Genomic DNA, 12,952 nt, shown 5'->3' on the forward strand with positions numbered 1-12,952 from the left:
CGTAAGATTCCTCTCGTCGAACTTTTAATCCGCGCGCCGATGTTATCTTTCAAGAATCCAGGTAACGGTTGCACCCGTAGTTTGTTTCAAATCCAATCGTCTTACCAGCACATAGTTTTTTTTTTCCACGAAATCACTACACCAATTGTCGAAATCACTACACAAATTGTTTCCGACCACTGAGCCACTTCTATAGTGTCAAAGTCATATTACTCACTCCGATTTCCTCCTCGGATATACACAAAGTTAGTAAATCAGCCCCGGTGATATGTTGAACAGGATACTCGCTTCTGCAAATACTTTCAACGCCTTCACCTTCCACTCGATTTACTTATTTTCCAAAACTTCGTCGTGTTAGGTCGATTCCATAACGCCGCGTGAGTTCCAATCTACCAACGCTGCCTTCACTCCGTGCACTACTTGCTGGCCGACTGTCGCCAATGTTGTAATCTCAAATAAGCACCATCAGAGTAGTCGTGATACCAGGATATACATGCTTTATTGCGAGCACAGGAGTAGCGTTGGTGTTCCCAATGCAGCCAGCAAACAACTGCCTGAGAAGGAACACATCTACAATACATGCCATGGCAACCTTAGAACATGAAACTAGAATGTGCATTTAAAGCACCATACCCCATAAAACATTTAAGTAAATGCCAAACATAACAAATACATATAATTATTGTTGATCTTGCGGACCATGCAGAGGGTGTTGAAGCAGGAGAACTAGACGGCGTTGACTTGCTTGGTCATGGAGAGTGTTGAGTCGAGGATGAACCCTAAGTTGCGTGCGTGATTGGTGGGTGTCGGGGCTGCCCCCAGTGCTGTCGGCCACCAGGAGTCGCCCCAGGCTGAGGGGTTGGAGCTGAGGATGAGGACCTCCGTCTTGTCCGAGTTCAGCTTCAGGTAGATGATCTTCATCCAGTCGGCGACGGCCTTCATTCCTTCGTGGAGGTTGGCTTTGGCGGTGATGGGGTCCTTGGTGAGGGAGAGGATCAGTTGAGTGTCCTCTGCGTAGGAGATTATGTTGAGGTCGTGCTGTCGGGCGACGTGTGCGAGCGGGGCCATGTAAATGTTGAACAGTGTCGGGCTGAGGGAGGATCCCTGGGGTAGGCTGCAGATGATCTCAGAGACTTTGGAACAGAATGGGGGGAGGCGGACTTTCTGGGTTCTGCCGGAGAGGAAGGAGGTGGTCCATTCCAGAGCCTTGTCTCGGATCCCTGCGGCGTGGAGGCGTGCGCGTAGTGTGCGGTGGCAGACGGTGTCGAAGGCGGCAGAGAGGTCTAGGAGGATGAGTGCTGCGGTCTCACCATTGTCCAGCAGGGTCCTGATGTCGTCAGTGGCGGCGATGAGGGCAGTCTCGGTGCTGTGGTTGCTGCGGAACCCAGACTGGGAAGGGTTCAGGATTCTGTTTTCTTTGAGGTATCGGGTTAGCTGTCTGTTGACAATTTGCTTGATGACCTTGGCTGGGAAGAGGAGCAGAGAGATGGGCCGGAAGTTCTTGAGGTCTCTTAGGTCTGCCTTAGGTTTTTTGAGAAGGGCGTTTATCTCGGCGTGTTTCCAGCTCTCTGGGAAGGTCGCGGTCTCGAGGGAGAGGTTGATGATGTTGCGCAGGTGGGGTGCGATGGAGCTGCTTGCTTTGTTGAAGACGTGGTGCGGGAATGGGTCTGACGGAGAGCCGGAGTGAATTGTGCTCATGGTCTTGATGGTGTCATCGACGCTCATGCTGGCCCAGGCTAGCAGGGGGTTATGGTCGATGGTGTGAGGAGGGTCTGTTGTGTTGCTGTCTGTTGGGGCTGTCTGGGTGTTGAAGCTGTCGTGGATGTCTGCTATCTTGCCGTGGAAGAAGGAGGCGAGGGAGTCGCACAGGGCTTGCGACGGTGGGATGTCGTTGATGTTGGAGCTGGGGTTGGAGAGTTCCTTCACGATGTTGAAGAGCTCCTTGCTATTGTGTGTGTTGTTGTCGAGGCGGTCTTTGAAGGAGGTCCTCTTGGCCGCCCTGATGAGGTGGTGGTGGTTGCAGATGGCGTCCTTGGGTGCTGCGTGGCTGTCCGGAGTTTGTTCACTGTGCCATTCCTTCTCTAGTTTCTGGCAGGCTTGCTTGGAGGCAAGGAGTTCTTGGGTGAATCAGCTGGCCCTCTTACTGGTGTCTCTGTGGGGGGGTTTCTTTAGCGGGGCAAGGGTGTTGGTGCAGTCCTCGATCCAGTGTCTGAGGCTGTGGGCTGCATCGTCGGCGTTGAAGGGTTCGGTGGTTGGGCTGAGAGCGAGGTTTGCATGTAATTGGTCTTTGGTGATTTTGCTCCAGCAACGGCGGGGGGATCTGTTGGGTGCGGTGGTGTGTGGTGGGTTTCTGGAAGGCGAAGTTGCAGCGGTGGTCGGTCCAGAGGAGTTCGGTGATGTGGCTGACGGAGACGTGCAGGCTTGAGGAGAAGACGGGGTCGAGCGTGTGGCCGGTGGAGTGGGTGGGCATTGTGACGAGTTGCTTCAGTCCGAGGTTGGCGAGGTTATCGATCAGGGTTGTGGAGTTGTTGTCGTTGTTGTTCTCAAGGTGAAAGTTCAGGTCTCCGAGGAGGATGTAGTCAGTGGAGGCCAGGGCGTGTGTGCTGATGAAGTCGGCGATGGAGTCGCTGAACTGGGGACGGGGTCCGGGGGGTCGGTAGACGAGGGTGCCTCTGAGGGTGGAGTTAGGGTCTGTGTGGATCTGGAAGTGCATGTGTTCGGCGGTGCTGAGCGCGTCGTCGGTGCTAGTCGAGACCCTGATGCTGTTCTTGTGGACGATGGCGATTCCTCCTCCGACTCCATTGGTGCGGTCTCTGCGGGTGATCTTGTAGCCGTCTGGGATGGCTATGGCGATGTCAGGTGCAAAGGAGTCGTTCAGCAATGTCTCTGTCAGGAAGGCCACGTCCGGGGATGTTGTGTTGAGCAGGTCCCAGAGCTCGATGGTGTGTTTGCGTGCGGAGCGGGTGTTCAGTAGTATGCATCGGAGGTAGTTAGGGTCTTTCTTGGCGGGTGGTTCGTAGGCTCTGAAGCTGCTGTAGCTGCAGTTCCGGCAGGTGAAGGGACCGTGTGTGCGTTTTGGGGCGGCCTTAAAGCAGGTGTGGGTCCGTCCGGAGTTGAGAGCATGCAGAGTGCTGGCGTCGTAGTGGCAGCGGCCGTCGTTGTGTTGGTGCGGGTCCAGGGATTCTGGCGCTGGACGCTGTCCAGGCGCGGATGGGCACAGACGGGCTTGCCTTAGGCGCGCCAAAGGTGCGCCCGCAGCGCGGACGCACAGCGGCCGGCATATATGGGGAGGTGGGAGGGAGGAGCAGCAGCTGGGAGGTGGGAGGCGGGGTCAGCGAATGGGCAGTGGGCAGTCAGGGGGGCGGGGCCGCAGGAGACGCAGCAGCGGGGGCGGTGAGGGACGATGAAGGGAACAGAAGGCAAAAGTGCACAAAAAACGAGGGAAAACGAGTGTCACAGATAGGCCTGGGCGAAGCACTACGCTACGCTCGCGTAGTTTGCGAAGTTCGCGCTACTTCGCACTACGCGAACTGCACGTAGCACAGTGCGAACACGCGTAGCGTATTTTTGCGTAGTACTGCGGTCATTTTCTGCTTGCTCGCGGTCCTCAACGTCAAGTTGGCGACCGCGAGCAAGCAAAATGACATCCCGGCGAGACTTTTTCCTTGTTCGCGATCAGCAACTGCAAGTTGGCGATCGCGAGCATGGAAAATAAACCTCCCGGCGAGATTCCCAACGCGAGGAGGTCAGGTTTCTCATTGCGAGTGGTCGCGTATGCTCGCGACCGCTCGCGATGAGAAACTACCAGTTCGCGTTGAGAAAGCTGAAGCTCGAGTAAAAATCTACTCGAGCAGCAGAAAACTACAGCTCGCACTGTGCAAGATGCCATTTTCAATGATTGCACAGTGCCGGTTGCTTGTCCGCACTGTGCAATCATTGAAAACAACATCTTGCACAGTGTGAACATGTTACTACGCAGTTCGCGAAGTGCTACGCGTAGCTCGCGTAGTGCGAACTTCACTTTGCGTAGCTTCGCGAAGTGCTACTTCGCGAACTACGCCCACCCTTAGTCACAGAGGGCAAGAGAGCACAGAAATACAGGGAAAAACGAGTGTCACAGAAGGCAAAAAGGGTGGAGAAATACAGGAAAAACGAGTGTCACAGAAGGCAAGAGGGCACAGAAATACAGGGAAAAACCGAGTGGCACAGAAGGCAAAAAGGGCAGAGAAATACATAGCTTCAAAGATTGGTTCTAATTTTTTTAGCACGTAAAAGAAGACTTCAGCAGATGCACACAGCTAAGGTAGCTGGCTTAGCTGCACCATGCACAGCTGCAGCGTTTCTCTAGAGGTTTACAAGCGCCAACAAAAGGAGACTATATCCATATCCATAGCCAGAAGTACATTTTTTAGGAGGTATGGCACTCAGCTATAAACAAACGTAAAAGATGCGCTCTAAACATGCATTCTTTCCCAAATACTGGCTGTACTACTAAATGACAACCTGCAGAATAGTTTCAATCAATCAATCAATCATGAGTTTGTATAGCGCAACTACTTACCCGTGAGGGTGTCAAGACACTGAGAGGGGGCTGATGATCCGTCTGGGCATGGAGGTTCAGTCAAAGAGCCAGGTCTTGAGATCCTTTCTGAATTGGATCAGCGATGGGGATTTCCTGAGGTGGCGGGGCAGGGTATTTCAGATCTTGACAGTGAGGTAGGAGAAGGATCTTCCTTCAGTTCTGGTCTTGTGGATCTGTGGGGCAGTTGCCAAGGCAAGTCGGTGGAGCAGAATTGTCTGGTGGGTATGTGGAACGCAAGGCGGTGGTTCAGATATGCTGGTCCTGTGTCATGGAGAGCTTTGTAGACAGGTAGGAGGTGATTTTCTTGTTGATTGAGAGCCAGTGGAGTTTTCTCAGGTGTTATGTGGATGCGGTGGGGGATTTCAAGGACCAGTCTGGCCAAGGCGTGTTGGATGTTCTGTCGTTTCTTGAGCTGTTTCTGGATAACGCCGGTGTAGAGTGCGTTGCCGTAGTTAAGTCTGCTGGTGATGAGTGCATGGGTGACCGCTTTTCTGTATTCTGTGGGGATCCATCTGAATGTCTTTCAAAGCAGGCGGAGCATGTGGAAGCAAGATGAGGATACAGCGTTGATTTGGCAGTTTTGTGGCTTGTCATGGTACAAGAATATCGAGGACTGAATATTGAAAGGTAAGTGCATTCAGGAAGGTGTAAATTTACTATTATGAACTCTACATCTGCATACCTTAAAGATATACACATTGCGTAGGAACATTTATGTGGAGTAGAATATAGAAAATCTATACTTATCTGTTGTTATTTTGGATTTATATTTTGTCCCTGATATTCTGTGCCATTGATAGTCTAGCTTCGATATTTAGGTGCACACCATGTAATTCTATGTGAAGGAGTTCATGGATTTCTTTAATGTACATATTAAAGCACATTCTATCAGCTTTTAACAATCCAATTTTAACTCTTATCATTTAGATGAAATTTAGAGTAGACGTGTGTAAAGTTGGAAGGTAGGCTGACTCACAACTTTATGTATTCTCTAAACTGTTCAAAGTTTAGGCAATGAAAGCTTATCAAGTTCTTTATTTTAAAAAAATAAGATGGCCTCAGCTCGGAGCGCTCTCATCATCAGGTGATGGCTGTCCAGCCTCCACAATCAAAGGTTTTTGCTGGAAGATGTTTTACTGGGGACGTTCCAAATTAAGAAATCATCACACCTGGAATTCTGGAAAAGATAAACCTTACCTCATGTAAATTTAGGAAACGTTATCTGCTTCATAAAGTGTGGATTTTCCTAATACCAACCAACTTTGTAAGTGAAGTTTTAATTTACCTCCCCACTATTTTACCTATCCTCTAATTTAACATAACCTTAGATAAAGTTTGGAGTATATCCATCAAGAATATTTTGTGAAATTAGGGTCGGACAGTGTTTTCTTAAACATTTTAGGGATGCAAAAATGGTGAAAACTAAATAAAATTTAAATGTCATTTTACGGGGGAAGTTAAGCGGGTTCGACAATGAGTTTCTCTATAAGGTTATAACATAAGGTGGATAGTTCAATTACATTTCTTCAAACGCAGCACTCAAAACTGCATAGACTTGAAGCAGGCTCCGACAATGTCATACAACCCTCATAGTTACAGACCGGTTGTGCTGAAGGTGTTGTACAAAAGGGGACCTTTGTTAGACATCAACCAGAAATACAGGTAGATATGGTAAAGTATAGGTGATTGTGTGACATCGGTGAGGGTCCATTTGGGGCCGGTAGCCTGACTGAAGACACCAGTAGGGTAATGGCAGAATTCCGTGTGATTAATCACATGGAATTTCCTAAGAATTCTGTGAGATTAGAATTGAATTACATGAGAAGAGTAATTATGCATTTAGAGCTATTTCTTAGTTCAAAAATTACCCTCATGTCCAAAATTGACACGAGGATGCATTTTACGCTAAGAGATAAAACTAAATGCAGCAGAACAGGAATAGTGAGTGTGAGCAGCCACTAGCAATTGCTAAATGAGCTCTTATGTGTGAAAGTTTCTCCCAACTTACTGCCGGAATTTAGCTGTATTTTCTTTGTGCAAAATGCACCCTTGTGTCCAAATTGAATGTTAGGATGCATTTTGCACTATGAAACAGCAAAACATGAACGGGGAGAGTTAAATATGCTCATGCATTTTGGATTTCGGCCCAAAATTACTCTTAAAAATGCAAGGTGGAGTAGGCTTCACTTAGAGACAATGTGTTATACAGTGAACAACACCACACAAAAGGATCTCATACCAGATTAGAACAATAGAGATTTCTTTAATATATAAAACAAGACCAAAACTACAAAAGTCCAATCAGTAGAACTGCAGGTATGCAATTTTAAAGATTTTTGTGAAAATAGCGCCAATTGTGGACATCTGGTCATGCCGGGCTGGGACAAAGTCACAAGTTCCGGCCGAATGTGATGGAGCACAGGCTGGCTACAGGGAACCATTTGTACCAGCAGAACAAAGCACATTAAATCCTGGTTTGCGGAGCATTTAGAGGATCCACATCGCTAAAGTGATGCATCGGTTAGGAGGTGCGGCAAAGCTGCGTGCTGGTTCTCAAATCGTCTTCAAGGATCCCATCGGCAAGGGCGTGCAATGCAAAGTCTGGCATTGAGGATGGGTCACACTTTCAGGGTGATGCACTGGGCCCAGGAACTGCGAGGTTGTCGTGTGGAGTCTGGTGTCATGGTAAAGGCTGTCGTTGATGAGGGATGCGAGGGTCTGATTCGATGATACATCGTGCAGCGGTGTTTCCGAAGAGGTTGCTGGCTGCGGAGTGCGATGCAGGTCTTTGCAATGATGTTCTGCTCAGGGCTGCACTGCATAGCAGAGGAAATGCACTGGATCTACAGAGGCCAGCAGGTCACCTTAAACCCACTTCTAGGGGAGCCACCACTTGACAGGTTGACTCACAAACTGCAGAGTTCTGGTGCTAGGGTCAAGGTTGTTGGAGCCGTCTGTCCATGAGGCTCAAGTCGGGAGCCAGCCAACTAGCCCTTGAAGTCACTATTGTGGTCCTGGGTTCAAAATATGCAGGTCCAGCCCTTCTCACCAAGGCAAGAGGGCAGCAGGTAGTAGGTTAGCACAGCAGGGCAGCATTCTTTCAGAGCAGCAGTCAAGCAGAGTAGCAGTACTTTCTGCTGCACAGTAGTCCTTCTTCCTGTCAGAGCATTCACAGGTCCAGTAGTGTACTAAAGGGGTGCTGTCTGAGGGCCAGTATTTAGACTCATTTATGCCTTTGAAGCGGGATATGCTTCTAGAGACATGGCTTTGAAGTGAACAGGTAGAATTACTATATTGGGTATGCAGCCCTTCGTGTGGATGCAGGACACAGCCTTTTCAAGTGTAAGTGGGCTGTGCCCAGCTATTCCCTCTCATCCTGCCAGTGATGGTCCATCCAGGCACACCTAAGCACCCTATTGTGTGTGGTTGTCTGAGAGGAATGCACCAGTCATGTGAACCAGAGACAGGCTGCAGGCCCAAAATGGCTAAGGCAGGAATATGCCAACTTTCTAAATGTGGCATTTTCAAAATTGTAATTTAAAATCCAACTTTGCCATAAATTAGGACTTTTCATTACAATTCCAAAGACACCAAACATGAACTGGTTACCTGCTCCAATTTAGAATTTGCTGCTTATTTAATGAAATAAGGTTACTTCAATGTTATCACATTGGGAAGGTTGGCCTTGCAGTAGTGAAACATTATTGTAAAGATTTGTTCTGTACTGGGACATGTGAAACTTGAAAAGTTAAAAATAGATGTCTGACTTAAAATACATTGCACCCTGTTCTCTGGGAAGTCCAGGGCCTACCCTAGGGGTGACTTATATGTAATAAAAAGGAAGGTTTGGGCCTGGCAAAAAGGTTTATATTGTCCGGTTGAAATAGCAGTTAAAATTGTCACCCACACAGGCTGCAATGACAGACTTGAGACACATTTAAAGTGCTACTTAGATGGGTGGCATAACCAGCTCTGCAGGCCCAGTAGTGGCATTTAATTTATAGGCCATGGGAACAGGTAGTGCCACTTTACTAGGGACCTACAAGCAAATCAAATGTGGCAAATTTGGATACAAGCCAATTTCAGCATGTCTGTAAGAAGAGACACAAGTATTTTTGGAGTTAGTAGTGGTAAAGTGCACAGAGCCTAAAGCCAGCAAAATCGAAGTCAGCAAACAAGAGGGTTGAAGGCAAAAGGTAAGGAGGGTATTCCATGCCAAGAATGCCAGATCTCACATGCAGAGATATCACAATTATGCTGATTACTCTGGTATAATCAAAATTCTTCCCAGGTCTTGACACTAGTTCCATCTCCGGTTAGAGGAACCATAGATGGGCAGGCAGCAGCACTGCCTCTAAAACTCAGACTGTTGGTGTAATGGTTTGTATTTTGGATACTGCTCTGCGATTACATCTCTCGTTGATGCTGCGTGCATGGTACCTCCCATTTGGATGCTGCAGAGTCCTCCGCTTCAATAATTATACGCATCCTCTACTCTTTCACATGGAGGAGACTCCTTCCATAGGATCCTCAAAGTGGCACCCTCTATTTGACTAACATTGCATGGATGAGCATGCACGTTTCTGAGTAGGGAATGTAGAAATAATGGAAGCCTGCCATGGATACCAGATATGTAAAATATTTACTTATAGAGGGATTGTTCAGTGTTACTGCAGGTGCTAATAAAAGTCAAGCTTCATGTTATGAAACAATTAAGAGACTGCTGTATTTATATGTACACAATAAAGCCAAATCGCCTCCTTAATAGGTCATGGACTTCTCAGAAAGTAGTTTCTACTTTCCAGTGACTGTAAAAGCAAATGCTGACATGGCTGATTAAAAGAGAAAAGAGAATTAAATGAGAAGCGACAGCACTTCTCACCAGGAGCATATATTAACAAATAGCAAGGGGTGCCATTGTTAAGCAAATTACAAAAAATCAATGTGGATCATGTAACAATTGTTAGACCTTATTTGGATGTTAAAGACCGCTATGCATGGAAGAAAATAAAGTGCAAAATGGTACTTTGAAATCACAGTGAGCCAGGTGTACTGGCCAAAACAGGATAAGCTATACATTCTACTCAAAATCTTCAATCACCAGTCCTCTACATAGACCTAGTTAACAGTTTGCTCTTTTAGGCTCTCTTTTACTGTCTCTATTGTCTTGTAAGCTTTCAATGTATGCCCTTGCAGTCTCTCGCAAACATTTTGTCCCCATCTCTTTCTGTTTGCTGCTGCATGTCTCTTATAGCCAGAAATGGCTTTCATCTATGGTTTAAACCAATTTCAGATTACACAGAAAGCGAGGTAGCTACCTTTAAAATCAGGCTCGATAGCCAGAACACCTTCAATGGCACACTTATCTATCGTCCACCAACAGCCAAATCCAACTTTTTCAATTCCGTAGGTCAGCTCCTGGAGCTTAAGGCAAAACAGTCCAACTTCACTATTTTAGGTGATTTCAGCATTTACCTTCATTGAAAATACTGCTGACACAGACACTGAAGCCCTTTTAGACCACATGGCTAGTACAGGACTCGATCAGCTGGTCAAGGAGGCCACACACTCGGCCGGGCATTGTTTGTACTGGATCTTCTCTGACCACCCTAATCTAGTATGGAACAGAGTGTTGCCACCTATCTGGTCTGACCATAAGGTAAGAATGTTTGAAATCACCTTGCCACCTAAAAGGCTTTTTACTGTATCTAAGAAAGTTTTTAGCTTTCAACCTTGGAACCACTTGCAATATGGTTTCTGGGCCCACCACAGCACTGAATTGGCACTAATCACGACCAAAGAAGAACTTAGGCAAACTCTCGACAGAGGGGGAAGCGCTGCCCTTATCCTGTAACATCTCTCAGCGGCATTTGACATGGTCATCCACGATGTGTTGGTTGAGCACCTCGCTGGGAATAAGGGCTAAAGCGCTCCTCCTACTTGGATCCTTTCTGTCCAATAGGACACACTCAGTGGCACATGATGCATTTGTTTCCCAGGCTTTCTCACTACCTTGTGGAGTCCCACAGGGCTCATTGTTGAGCCCCACCCTTTTTAACTTGTATGTTACCCCCCCCTAGTCAAGCTGATAAGAAGCTTTGGTTTTACGCTAGTGTCCTATGCGGATGACACGTAGATAATTGTGTCCATTAACAGCTCGTCCGCAGATGCTCCTTCTCGATTTAAAGACTGCATGAGCCACACAGGGAAGTGGATACAGGTTAACTGTTTAAAACTCAACACATCAAAAATTGAAGTTATGCTTTTTGGCAACATGCCAGCCATCTGGTCAGACAGCTGGTGGCCGAATCATATGGGTCCTCCCCCAACACCAGCTAGCAAGGTAAAGAAAGTTGGAGTTCTCTTCGACACCAAGCTTTCCTTTGATACCCAGATTGTTCACACCACAGCGGCTGGCTTTTTCATTCTTAAAATCCTGAAAAAAGTGCTTCCGTTTATTCCATTTGAGCTAAGGAAAACAGTAGTCACAGCTTTAATTGGCTCTAGGCTTGACTATTGCAACACCCTTCTCACTAATGGGAGCAAGCGTAGTGTACATAAACTCCAGATGACTCAGAACGCTGCAGCTAGAGTCCTGCTTGGGCTCACTCACTATGATTCGGCCTCCAAGGCTCTCGCAGAGCTGCATTGGTTGCCCATCAGCAAATGCATTCAGTGCAAAGCTTTACGTATTGCGTTCAAGGCTTAACATGGTCTGGGTCCTTGGCAACTGTCACAATTTTTCAAACCCTATATTCCGGCAAGATCACTGAGATCATCAGAGAGTGGCAACATGACCATTCCCAAGGTACACAAAGTAAAATTGGGAGGAAAAACTTTACCTACACCACTGCCAAACTCTGGAACTCCCTGCCGATTACTCTAAAAAAAGAATACAACTTTTTTCAATTCAGGAAGCTCTTAAAAAGCTGTCTCTACTAGCATACCTCCACAGTTCAACCTCTACTTCCTTGTCTATTTAGCATCAAGACACCTCCGGGTATTTGTAGCGCTATTTAAATTCCTCATTTCATTTAATTTCTTCCCATTTCTGTCTTTCTATTGTACTCTCTTGTTTTTTATTCTTTACTTTCCTTTCTTTCTCTCAATCTTCTCTCCTTTTCTAGAACCTCTTCGCTCTATTTTATCATCTATCTTCTTTGCACTTCTTAATACTTTGTATTCTCTCTCCAGCCCTCTCCTTCGAAAACCATATATGGAAATTGAAACGTTTTCTTAGGCTGTGCATGGCCATTAGGATCACAGACAACTTTATTTGACTACTGTGCTTTTTGCTGTTCTTCAATCCCAGAAGCCTACTATAACGGGGTCCTCCTGGAACTGGAGAATTACCCTACGATGGTGGAACAAAGAAGTAAGCGCAATGTGGCTATCATATCCCTGCTGCTTGTTGTCAGTTCTTGTTAGTCAGGACATCTAGCTGCATGGATGTGGTGGGTTTTAACTGCTTTAATTAAATGACCTGTTGACATCCACCATACTACTTTCATAGTGAGGTGGACTTCAACAGGTCATCCATCATTCCGGAAAAGAAAATGTTTCTGGCAAAAACACCAGAAACATTTTCTTTTCCAAAATTAAAGTCGGCATGAGAGGGAAATGTTTCCCACCAGTGCACAGTTTGATGTTTTTTGTTTTGTTTTACTTTGTCATTACACAGCTGATCAAAATTGAAAGCAGACCGTGCTAATAGAATCTGTGGAAATCTGCAAGTGTCCTACCACACAGCGTTCCCACACTTCTCCCGATAGAAATAGTACCCCACTTGTGTGACTGAGCTAACACTTGTGAAAGGAAAGGCTCCCTAAGGCCTATCAGACACAAGAAAAGATTGAGTTCTACCTTGAAAATGTACCCGTTCTGGTGATGTGTGGGTTACTGGGATATTTAGACCAGGGTCGGCACACAGGGAAACCTGCTAAGGGCAAAACATTTCTTAAAACAAGGTACTTAGGGCAGTCTCGGATGGAGTAGCTTGTGTGGATCCCAATACCTGTTCTTATCCATAATGCATAGCAATCACCAAACATTGGTAAATCACAGATTTGTCTCATATTTCTTTGAAGTAATATTTCAGAATCCCTGCGAACCCTTAAAATTCCTACCAACCAACTGTCCCACGCTTCTCCCAATAAAAATAATACTCCAAATTTTAACCAAATATTATGCCTTTGGACCGAGATGTACTACCATTTTGCATGCGCAAAAGTGGTCGCAAATTGATTTGCACATGGAAAAATAATTGTACCCAATGTACAAAAAGCACTCGCAAAATAAAAAATAGCGTTGCGAATAAATACTGACTCGCAAATATGCGACCGGTTTTTTGAGATTCCAAAATTGTGAATC

This window comes from Triturus cristatus, chromosome 7 (genome assembly GCF_964204655.1).
Source record: "Triturus cristatus chromosome 7, aTriCri1.1, whole genome shotgun sequence".
Classification (NCBI taxonomy): domain Eukaryota; kingdom Metazoa; phylum Chordata; class Amphibia; order Caudata; family Salamandridae; genus Triturus; species Triturus cristatus.